Genomic DNA, 9,951 nt, shown 5'->3' on the forward strand with positions numbered 1-9,951 from the left:
GCTCTCCTCATCTTCGGCTTATCCAGCAACGCCGACCACGCAGAATGGGTATCGCCTTTTCATGGGCGTCACACTTCCCCCTACGCAGCCGAAGCCCGCTGGGCGAGTTAAAAAGCGCCGCGCGAATGGTAGGGCTTCAGCCGGGCAACGTGAGTGACTTCAGTTCGCGCTGAACGACGGCCGCTTGCCGTGAGACGAGCTATGCGGTAAATGAGCACGCTAATTTGATCAATAATGACATAGGGTCCATCGTAGTGGCACACCAGCTTCTGAGACAATCCGCGCTTTCTGGTAGGCCGCCACAACAAGACCAAATCACCAGGGCTGTAAGTGACGTGACGCCGCCGCGGTGGCTCAGCGGCTATGGTGCTCGGCTGCTGACCCAAAAGACGCGGGTTCGATCCCGGCCGCGGCGGCTAGAATTTCTTTGGAGGAGAAATTCTAGAGGCCCGTGTACTGTGCGATGTCAGTGCACGTCAAAGAACCCCAGGTGGTCGAAATTTCCGGAGCCCTCCACTACGGCGTCTCTCATAGCCTTAGTCGCTTTGGGACGTTAAACCCCATAAACCAAACCAAACCAAGTGACGTGACGGCGATGGGCATCGTAGCGCGTTTTGGACCGATCTTGGGAGGCGAGAACAAGAAGGCGAGCAAGGCGCCGGACTTCTTCGGCGAGACAGTGTCTCAGCGATAGAGCGATCTTCATGAAGCTCCTCAGAAAATGGTAATATGTTGTGTAGGGTGTAGCGTGGGGGGCGACCATAGAGTAAAAAGAAGGGGCTGTAGCTAGTAGTCTCATGGCGCGCGGTATTGAGCGCATACGTGATGAACGGCAGGACGCTGTCCCAGTTGTTGTGCCTTGAATCAACATGCATTCACAACATGTTAGTGATCGTGCGGTTCGTGCGCTCAGTGAGCCCATTCGACTGGGGATGGTAAGGCAAGGAATGGCGAAAATGGGATGCGCAGGAACGGAGAAGCTGCTCCACAACGTGAGCGGTGAACTGCCGACCACGGTCACTGATAACTTTTGGAGGTCCATGACGCAGAAGTATGAATCGTAGCATAAAAGAAGACAAATGATACGCTGTAGCCGAGGGTAGAGCTGCCGTTTCACAATGCCGGGGTAAGGTAATCGACGCAACCCACTATCCAGCGGTTCCCATGATAAGATTTTCGAAACGGGCCCAGCAGATCCAGGCCCACTTGCTCAAACGGTGCGGCAGATGGTGTCACAAGGTGAGGCTGACCAGATGCAAGGCTAGTAGGTCTCTTGTAGCGTTGACACTGAGTGCAGCTGGCGACGTACTGCTCAGTCGTGGCCCGCATTTTCGGCCAATAGAAGCGTGCCTGGGTACGGTGCAGCGTCCGTGCCGAACCAAGATGTCCAGATGTAGGGTCATCGTGCATGGCCTCCAAGACAGAGAGGTACAGGCTCTTCGGAACTACCAGCGGTGGCCCGTAGAAGAATAGCTTTTCTTCCACAAAAGACCATCTCACACACAAAAGTGGCTGACGTTGGAAGGGTCTTCAGCCTCCACAAGGAGAGACCGTAGGTTAAATCTTTCTCTTGTTCCACTTTGAACGTTGCGATATCACGAAAAGCAGGTGACACCGACACGACGCAGTGGTCGAAAGTATTGATGTTAGACTCCGACTCAGGAAGGGGTAGCCTCGAAAGACAGTCCGCGTCAGCGTGACGGCGACCACTCTTGTAGACGACTGTGTAGTCGAATTCTTGCAGCTGGGGTGCCCACCGTGCAAGGCGTCCGCATGGGTCACGAAGGTTAACAAGCCAGCAGAGGGCATGATGGTCGGTGGCGATGGTGAACGGGCGTCCGTACAGGTAGGAACGGAAACGCTGCGTGGCGAAGACGACGGCCAAGCATTCTTGATCGGTGACTGTATAATTGCGCTAAGGCTTGCTGAGCGAGCGACTCGCATACGCAAAAGTGTGCTCTTTGTTGTCGCATCGCTGGACGAGAACAGCGCCGAGGCCAACACCGCTGACGTCGGTATGTATCTCTGTGGGAGCGGAGGAATCGAAGTGGCGAAATACAGGGTGAGACGTCAGAAGGAATTTTAGTTGGCGGAAGGCGGAGTCGCACTCAGGTGTCCACTCGAAAGCCACATCTTTCTGAAGAAGACCTGTCAGAGGGTGAGCTACGTCCGCAAAGCGAAAAATAAAGCGGCGAAAGTAAGAGCATAAGCCCAGGAAACTCCGCAGCTCTTTAACAGACTGTGGTGGCTTGAACGATTAGACAGCAGCATTCTTGGCTGGATCAGGTCTGATGCCGTCTTTATCAACCAGGTGTCCAAGCACTAACGCTTGACGCGCACCAAAGTGGCACTTTTTAGAGTTAAGCTTAAGGCCACCTTGACGCAAACAGTCCAGGAGGAGAGCTACACGGTCGTTGTGCTCACTGAACGTCTATCCGAAAATGACAACGTCGTCGAGGTAGCACATGCATATTTCCCATTTCAAATCATGGAGTATAGTGTCCATAAATCTCTCGAAGGTGGCGGGCGCATTGCAAAGGCCGAATGGCATCACATTGAACTCATAAAGGCCATCAGGCGTAATAAACTCTATTTTTTCTTTGTCTGCGGGATGCAGAGGGATTTGCCAATACCCCGAGCGAAGATCGATAGAAGAGTAGTAGGACGCTGAAAAAAGGCAGTCGATCGAATCGTCGATTCGCGGTAGGGGGTATACGTATTTTCTAGTGACGGCATTCAGACGACGGTAATCCACGCAAAAACGCCATGATCCATCCTTCTTCGGAACAAGAATTACTGGAGCAGCCCAGAGACTTCAGGACTCCTGTATAACGCCTTTGGTTAGCATCTCCTGCACTTATTCATTGATAACCTTGCGTTCAGGCGGTGACACTCGGTAGAGCTTTTGGCGGATCGGATGTGAGGTACCAGTGTCAAGCCTGCGCACGGTTCGAGACGAGGGGATGGAAGATAGGCCGCCTGGCTGTGAAAAGTCAAACACAGTGGAGTATCGGAGGAGGCTGGCCAACAGTGCACGGCGCTCATGCGTGGAAAGCGAGTTGTCGATCATTCGGAGCAACTGCGACTCGTCGTAAAGCTCTGGTGCTGCTGCGTCCAAGGCGTTGGTACCCAAGGCAACGGATACCGGCGTGTCTTGGCTGCATGACGCAAGCTTCAGGGCTTCAGGCAAAACTACAGATTCTGTCGAACTGGTCACTGTCCACAGTTGAGTTCTTCCGTTGAGGAAGGAAACCATGGCATGGGGAACCAAGATGTTCTTCTTCATGCAGTTCAAGGGGTTTGATTCCACAGTCGCGTCAAATACGTCGAGAGCGGTATCGGGCAGGAAACTGGTACGCACACAGCCGAAGGAGGAGACACGACAGTATCTCGTGCAACAGAACACTCTCTCTCCACTGCACGAGCCTTCAAGAAGGTCAGTGGTGGAACATTTGTCGACGTTGAGCTCACCTCTGTGAGAGTCGACGTTAGCCCCACTCACCTGCAAAAAGTGGAGGCCAAGAATAACGTCGTGTGTCGACCGGGTGAGCACCACCATTTCCGTGCTGAAGACTTCTGCACCCAAAGAAACCTTAACACTACACACTCCAACTGCTGGCAACGGTTCACCACTCGCACCACAAAACTGGACATTTTTGTCCCATCGAAACAAACCTTTTCGTCCGAGGAGACACTTAAACGCAGCACTCATAACCGAAACAGTAGCACCGGTATCCACTAAAGCCATCATAGGTACACCATACACTAGCACATGCACTTTGTTCTGTAACATAACTACTGGCAGGGGTATCACTTCCGGCGGGAGACTTCCAGCGACCTCACCCCCATCGGTCGCGCCGACTAGTTTTCCGGCGGAGGCGAGGAGGAGCGGCGTAGAGGTGATGGAGATCAACGAGTACGTAAACCTGGAGGTGGTGTCACACTTCTGCCCGATGCCGGCGAATGATTCCGCATTTGTGCAGGCCATGGATTGCCGGAATCAGGCGGGTAGGACGGGCATCAAGAAGAACCGGTTTGGCAATCCAGCCCCCGAGGATAGGTGGAGGAGCCGCAACGAGATGGTTGTCGGCGTGGACAAAATCGGAAGATGTGTCCGCGTTGACCACAGCAGTAACACACAAGAAAGGGACCGCGAGCAGGCTGCACCGGCAAGTAATCACCATACGAAGGACTGGGCCGAAGGTTCTCGTCGTATGTCGAAGGCACAGGCTGGTAAAAGCCGGACCGGTGCTCAGAGGGCGATCGCGGTGTGTTGTTCGGCCGCAGCCCTCGAGGTACCCGGTGATCCTAAAAGTCCGCTGTGTTGACGGCGGTTGGCGGAGTTGGACGCGGGAGATACACAGGAAGGAGCTCTGAGGAATTTCGAGTGAGTTCCAGCGACCTGGTTAACTCTTCGCGAAAGATCTGGCGGATTGTGGAAGCCAGATCACATGACGGTGGTGTGTCTGCAGCTGCCACCGTCGTGATCCCGGCCAAACGTCCAAACTTCGGTGTGATGCGACGCATTTGCAATGTCTCGAACGTCCGGCAGTGCTTGATGACGTCAGACACGGACTCGAGACTTTCTTTTCTGATAAGAAACTTGTAGACGTCTTCGGCGAATCCTTTAAGCAAATGGCCAACTTTGTCCTCCTCTGTCATGGCAGGAGAGACGACCTTGCATAGCTTCACGATTTCCTCAATATACTTTGTGCATGTTTCACCGGGAAGGTGAGCCCTTTGCGCAAGTGTTTCTTCAGCGCGCTTCTTCTTCGCGGCTGCATCACCGAAGCACTTCTTCAGCTCCTCTACAAAGCGGTCCCAAGTCGTGAGGGAATCCTCGTGGTTGTGAAATCACGTTAGGGCCGTGTCAGTTAGCGAAAACACGACGTTCGCAAGCCGGGTAGAGGAGTTACACTTGTAGCGACTCGCCCGTAGGTAGTGGGTGAGCCATTCATCGACGTCGTCGCTGGATGAGCCCGCGAACGACTGTGGCTCCCTGTAATGCTGTCACGAACTGCTGGGCACAGACCTCGAAGCATCGCCGTCCAGGAACATCATGGGCACAGAAGGCGGCAGACCAACAATGCGACGACTGCGGCGAATGTGAATCTAGGGATCCGTCTTCGGAGGAACCTGTATACCCGGCACCTTTCACCAAGATGTTACGCCCAGTGGTTTATTAAGACCGGGACGGAGGATTGAAAACAGCTGGGTCCGCTTGCCGAGCACGGGACGCCACCACCCTCGTTCTCCTCATCTTCGGCTTATCCAGCAACGCCGACCACGCAGAATGGGTATCGCCTTTTCATGGGCGTCACAATATTTATACTGCCTAAAAAGCAAGAGGAGGGTTTCACTTTAGCCAACATACGCCTTATGTCAATGACATCGAACCTAGTGAAATTAGTGGAACGGGTCCTCGTCCGTCGCGGCATGCCTTTCATTTCTGCGAATGATCTCTTGAATCCGTGTCGAATCGGTTTCAGACCGGGCTGTCCGATTTGGTGTGCTCATACCGACCTCGAGAGTCGTATTAAACTAGCTCGCAAAAGTAAACAGTTTGCCGCACATTTGACTGTGGATGTCAGCAGTAGGCGCTGTTACATAGATTGGAGGACCTTAATTTCCCAAACTATTTTGTAAACGGAACCTCTGCTTCTTGGAGAAGAGATAATTAATTTCATTGTATCGAATCTGTTTCACACCGGGCTGTCCGATTTGGTGTGCTCATACCGATCTCGAGAGTCGTATTAAACTAGCTCGCAAAAGTAAACAGTTTGCCGCACATTTGACTGTGGATGTCAGCAGTAGGCGCTGTTACACAGATTGGAGGACCTTAATTTCCCAAACTATTTTGTAAACGGAACCTCTGCTTCTTGGAGAAGAGATAATTAATTTCATTGCTGCGGAAACGGTGTTTCCGCCAGGAGATTTCGACAGACAAGAGCCGTACCGCAAGCCTAAGATCTTTCTCCTGTTCTTTTTTACACCTTTCTAAGCTCCATTCTATCCATTCGGAGTGTGAAAACTTATGTGCACGCTGATGATATCGCATTTTTTGCCGCCGCAAGTGATATTCACATTCTTTATCAAACCTTGCAGAATTACCTCAATATTCTTGAGAGTTGGTTAGGAAGAATTCATATGTCCCTCAATGTGAAGAAATGCGCATTGTTAGTCTTCCCAGTTTCTCATCCTGTAAATATCTGCGTGGTTTATATAATTCACATAATTACTTAAGCACAAACGGTCAAATATCTCGGATTGATATAGGACATTACTCCATCCTAGCGGGCACACATTGAGCAAGTTTCTGTAAAAGGAGTTCGGGCCCTTGTCATCCAGCGTAGGCTTTGCAGGGCTAGGTCAGACATGAGAAGGCACACCATCCTGCTGATTTATAAAATGTATGTCCGGGCAATTTTGTATTTCGGATGAGTTTAATTTTAAAGAGGTCCTGTGTATAAACTTCGCCCTCTTGTTCTCTTGGAACGGGAGGCGTTGCGCCTCCGTCTGCGGCTTCCAAAATATGCCGCCCATCCTATTCTACACCATGAGGCGCGAATGCCATCTTTATCAGCTAGGTTTAGCCTTTTAACAGTTCAAACCTTTTTAAATTTGTGCAAATTACCTCTTAATACCTCCACTATATTACATCTTAGTTACCCTACAGTCTTTATAAACCTCCCCTGCTTTCGTTTGCATACTCCGCAGATATGTGTCGTGCATTCGCTATTTGATCCCTTAAAGGGAAGCTGAAACACTTAAAAAAAACGAGTTTCCGACGCATTTTTGCACTTTTCTGCTCCCTGAGCACAAACACCACATTGAAAATAAACGCAGAGAACGATAAATCGCTTTGTTTTGCAGAAATAAGTGCCCACCGCCGCAGGCAAGCGTTTCGAGCCCCGTCGCCACTTTTGGTTGGTCAAAACATTCGTGACGTCAACATCGGGTACCGTCGCTCCTGCCGCGGCCAGTCCGGTACGCGGGTGACCAGGATCAAGCACGTGTGCCCGTGTTTATTGTGAATCTGCGCTGAATTATTTTACCTTATGGAAGGCTTTCATTCCACAGTTCAGCTCGGTACTTCCCCTTACCTTTTTGAACCTGAAGCATCCCCACAAGAGCATTCTACTGCACTCCCTACGACCGACAGTTCGTCGTTGGCTACCAGCGAAAGCGACGAAGCGATTTCACGAGTGGGGAATGTGAACTGGTAAGTATCTCGATTGCTAATCGGTTCCCGCGCATATAAATGCTGCTTTGTTGATACAGCGATACTCCTGACGAGGTCCGACAGCGCAAGTGTCTCATTCAAGCATTTGTTTACTGCGTTGCGTTGCGAGGAGTACGCAAGTGTAATGCAGGCATAGAGCGTGGAGAGTCTTAGAGCGCGTTGGCACAATAAATTATCCCGTTGTAAATACAAGTTATAGACAAATAGATTCGAGGAACAGGCAGTTACTGTAGCATTTACGCATGCCGTTCGATAGCATGATCTTACCCCGCCGCGGTGGCTCAGTGGTTACGGCGCTCGGTGGCCAAATTTCGATGGAGGCGAAATTCTAAAGGCCCGTGTACTGTGCGATGTCATGGCACGGTAAAGAACCCCCGCTAGTCGAAATTTCAGGAGCCCTGCACTACGGTGTCCCTCATGGTCTGAGTCGCTTTGGGACGTTTGACCCCAATAAACCAAACCGACAGCATAATCTGCGTATGACAGTCGGTCGTGAACATAGGTTCTTTCAGTAAACGTAAATTATTCGGCATGCGCACGTTTGTTTTTCATATTTTTAGAGTATTGCATGACACCATTTTAGACGTTTTGCCTAGTCTCGGCACTGAAACATTACCACAGCTTTTTACTAGGCGTGTGCGAATATCGAAATTTTCGAATATAATTCGAATATTATATTTTTAGTATTCGTATTCGATTCGAAATCCAAGTATTCGTGTTGTTTCGAAAATTCGACCCGACGCGAATATTCGTATCTAGCCGAATATTCTATTGCGAGCACCGGCGTTCATTTCGGTCCTCAAGTCCTATCCACAGAGACATAACAACATGGCGGCGCCCAGAGCAATACGTAACGTTGGGCCATGCAGTAGCTGACTGCGCTGGTGAGCTTCTTTGTGACTATACCTGCGAAGCTGGTATAGTCAGAGCTGTGCACGAAATACCTAGCAATACCTGCCAGTTCAGTGCCAAGCGAGAGCACATTTTCTGTGGCTGGAGAAGTCGTTTCAGCTAGAAGGCCTGACTTCTGCCTGACCATGTGGAGCCGCCGGTTTTCCTTCACGACAACCTTTTATGTTCATCATAGCAACGCGCTTTTGTGCTTATGGCAAGCTAGCCTTAATAAATGCTGTGCACTATAGTCATCTTCTCTGATATTACCACTCTTCTAAGAACAATGGTTTGGTTTGGTTTATTGGCGTTTAACGTCCCAAAGTGTCTCAGGCTATGAGGGACGCCGTAGTGAAGGGCTGCGGAAATTTCGACCACCTGGGGTTCTTTAACGTGCACTGACATCGCACAGTACACGGGCCTCTAGAATTTCGCCTCCATCGAATTCAGCAATATTGTTCGAGACTTTGATACTTTTTGTGTAGCTACACACGCCTCTTGTGTTCATTTCGTCACTGATAGTTGCACTGTTATCTTCTTGGGTGCTCAAATAATGTTTTGTAGTGGTTAAATGCGTTAGTCCTTGATTATTCGATATTCGATTCGATATTCGGAACCAAGTATTCGTATTCGATTCGTATTCGATTCGTATTCGAAAAATATGATATTCGCACACCCCTACTTTTTACCTTCCACCTCAGTTGTTCCTGCATGCACTGCTCTGTAATGAGTGAAGAACAAGACTGCTCTTGTTGTCAAGAGATCGCCGAAATTACTGGAAAGGAGAAGCAGGCACGCTGCATCACAACAACAAAAAAATTGAAAGATGTGTGCCTAAATAAAGCAGTTCTACAAGTTGCACTGGCACGACAGGAAACTAGTGCATCATCGAGAAACGACAGGGGCTCTGTGAACAGGTGAGAAGGAGCACATATGGTAGCTTGGGCAGTTTCATTGACCTGTATTCTTTATTTTAGGAGGATGAGGCGCGCTGCATATGGGCAGTTTGTGCACCTTGTGTGGAAGCGACTGGGCAGGCACAACAGAATAATCCTGACGAGTTCGTGCTTAGTGCCATACGCAAAAAATATCCATCTCCAGATGGCAGTTACACAGGATTCAAGCATCGTTACACCTGCTGAGGTATGTACACATCATGAAGCCTATATAGCTATGCACACAATCCATTCCTCTAATGTTCAATTATTTGTACCTCCTTTCAAAGTTCATGCAAATTCCAAGCACCTTTATGAAATAAATTGTCATGCATGGCTGGCAAGACCAGAGTTCTGTGTAGAGTGCTTCATAAATATGCAACCATAACAAACACACAGATGCTTTCAATAAATTATTTATTTGCAACGATTTTGCAAGTCAGCATACATCTCACCAGTAAGAATGTGAACCAAGTAAGCTGTAGAAACCATGCTAAGAATGAGCTGCAGGAGAATGAGATTGTAGTCCCCCATTCCCAACAATACAATGATAATTCCAGCTGTTTCATTTTTAGTGTTTTCATTTTCATATTTGGAAATTCCATTCATGGCACCCCATTGATTTTCAGCGCCTGAATTTATAATCTCGCCATTTTCCAAATTGGGCCCTGCATTAGCTCACCATCTACAGCACACAGTGTTCCATAACAGTGTCTTTACAATGACAAGAAGCCGTGACACACTGCTTCAAAGGCAAAGAAATGGCTATATTCAGCTGGTGTTACCTATATTTGCTTCAAACTGTGGTTCACAGGTAATTAGTGATGTCATACTGATTTCGTTCGTGGAGACATACAAGAACCAGCAAAAACGTGCCATGGA

General features: G+C 49.4%; 1 pseudogene; it reads left to right on the plus strand.

The window, feature by feature from the left end:
* Positions 1–7,058: 7,058 nt before the first annotated feature.
* Positions 7,059–9,276, plus strand: LOC149362366 (P2X purinoceptor 7-like; annotated as a pseudogene).
* The last annotated feature ends 675 nt before the right edge of the window (positions 9,277–9,951 follow it).

The sequence above is a fragment of the Amblyomma mixtum genome, chromosome 2 (assembly GCF_055824585.1).
Source record: "Amblyomma mixtum isolate Tamu chromosome 2, ASM5582458v1, whole genome shotgun sequence".
Classification (NCBI taxonomy): Eukaryota; Metazoa; Arthropoda; class Arachnida; order Ixodida; family Ixodidae; genus Amblyomma; species Amblyomma mixtum.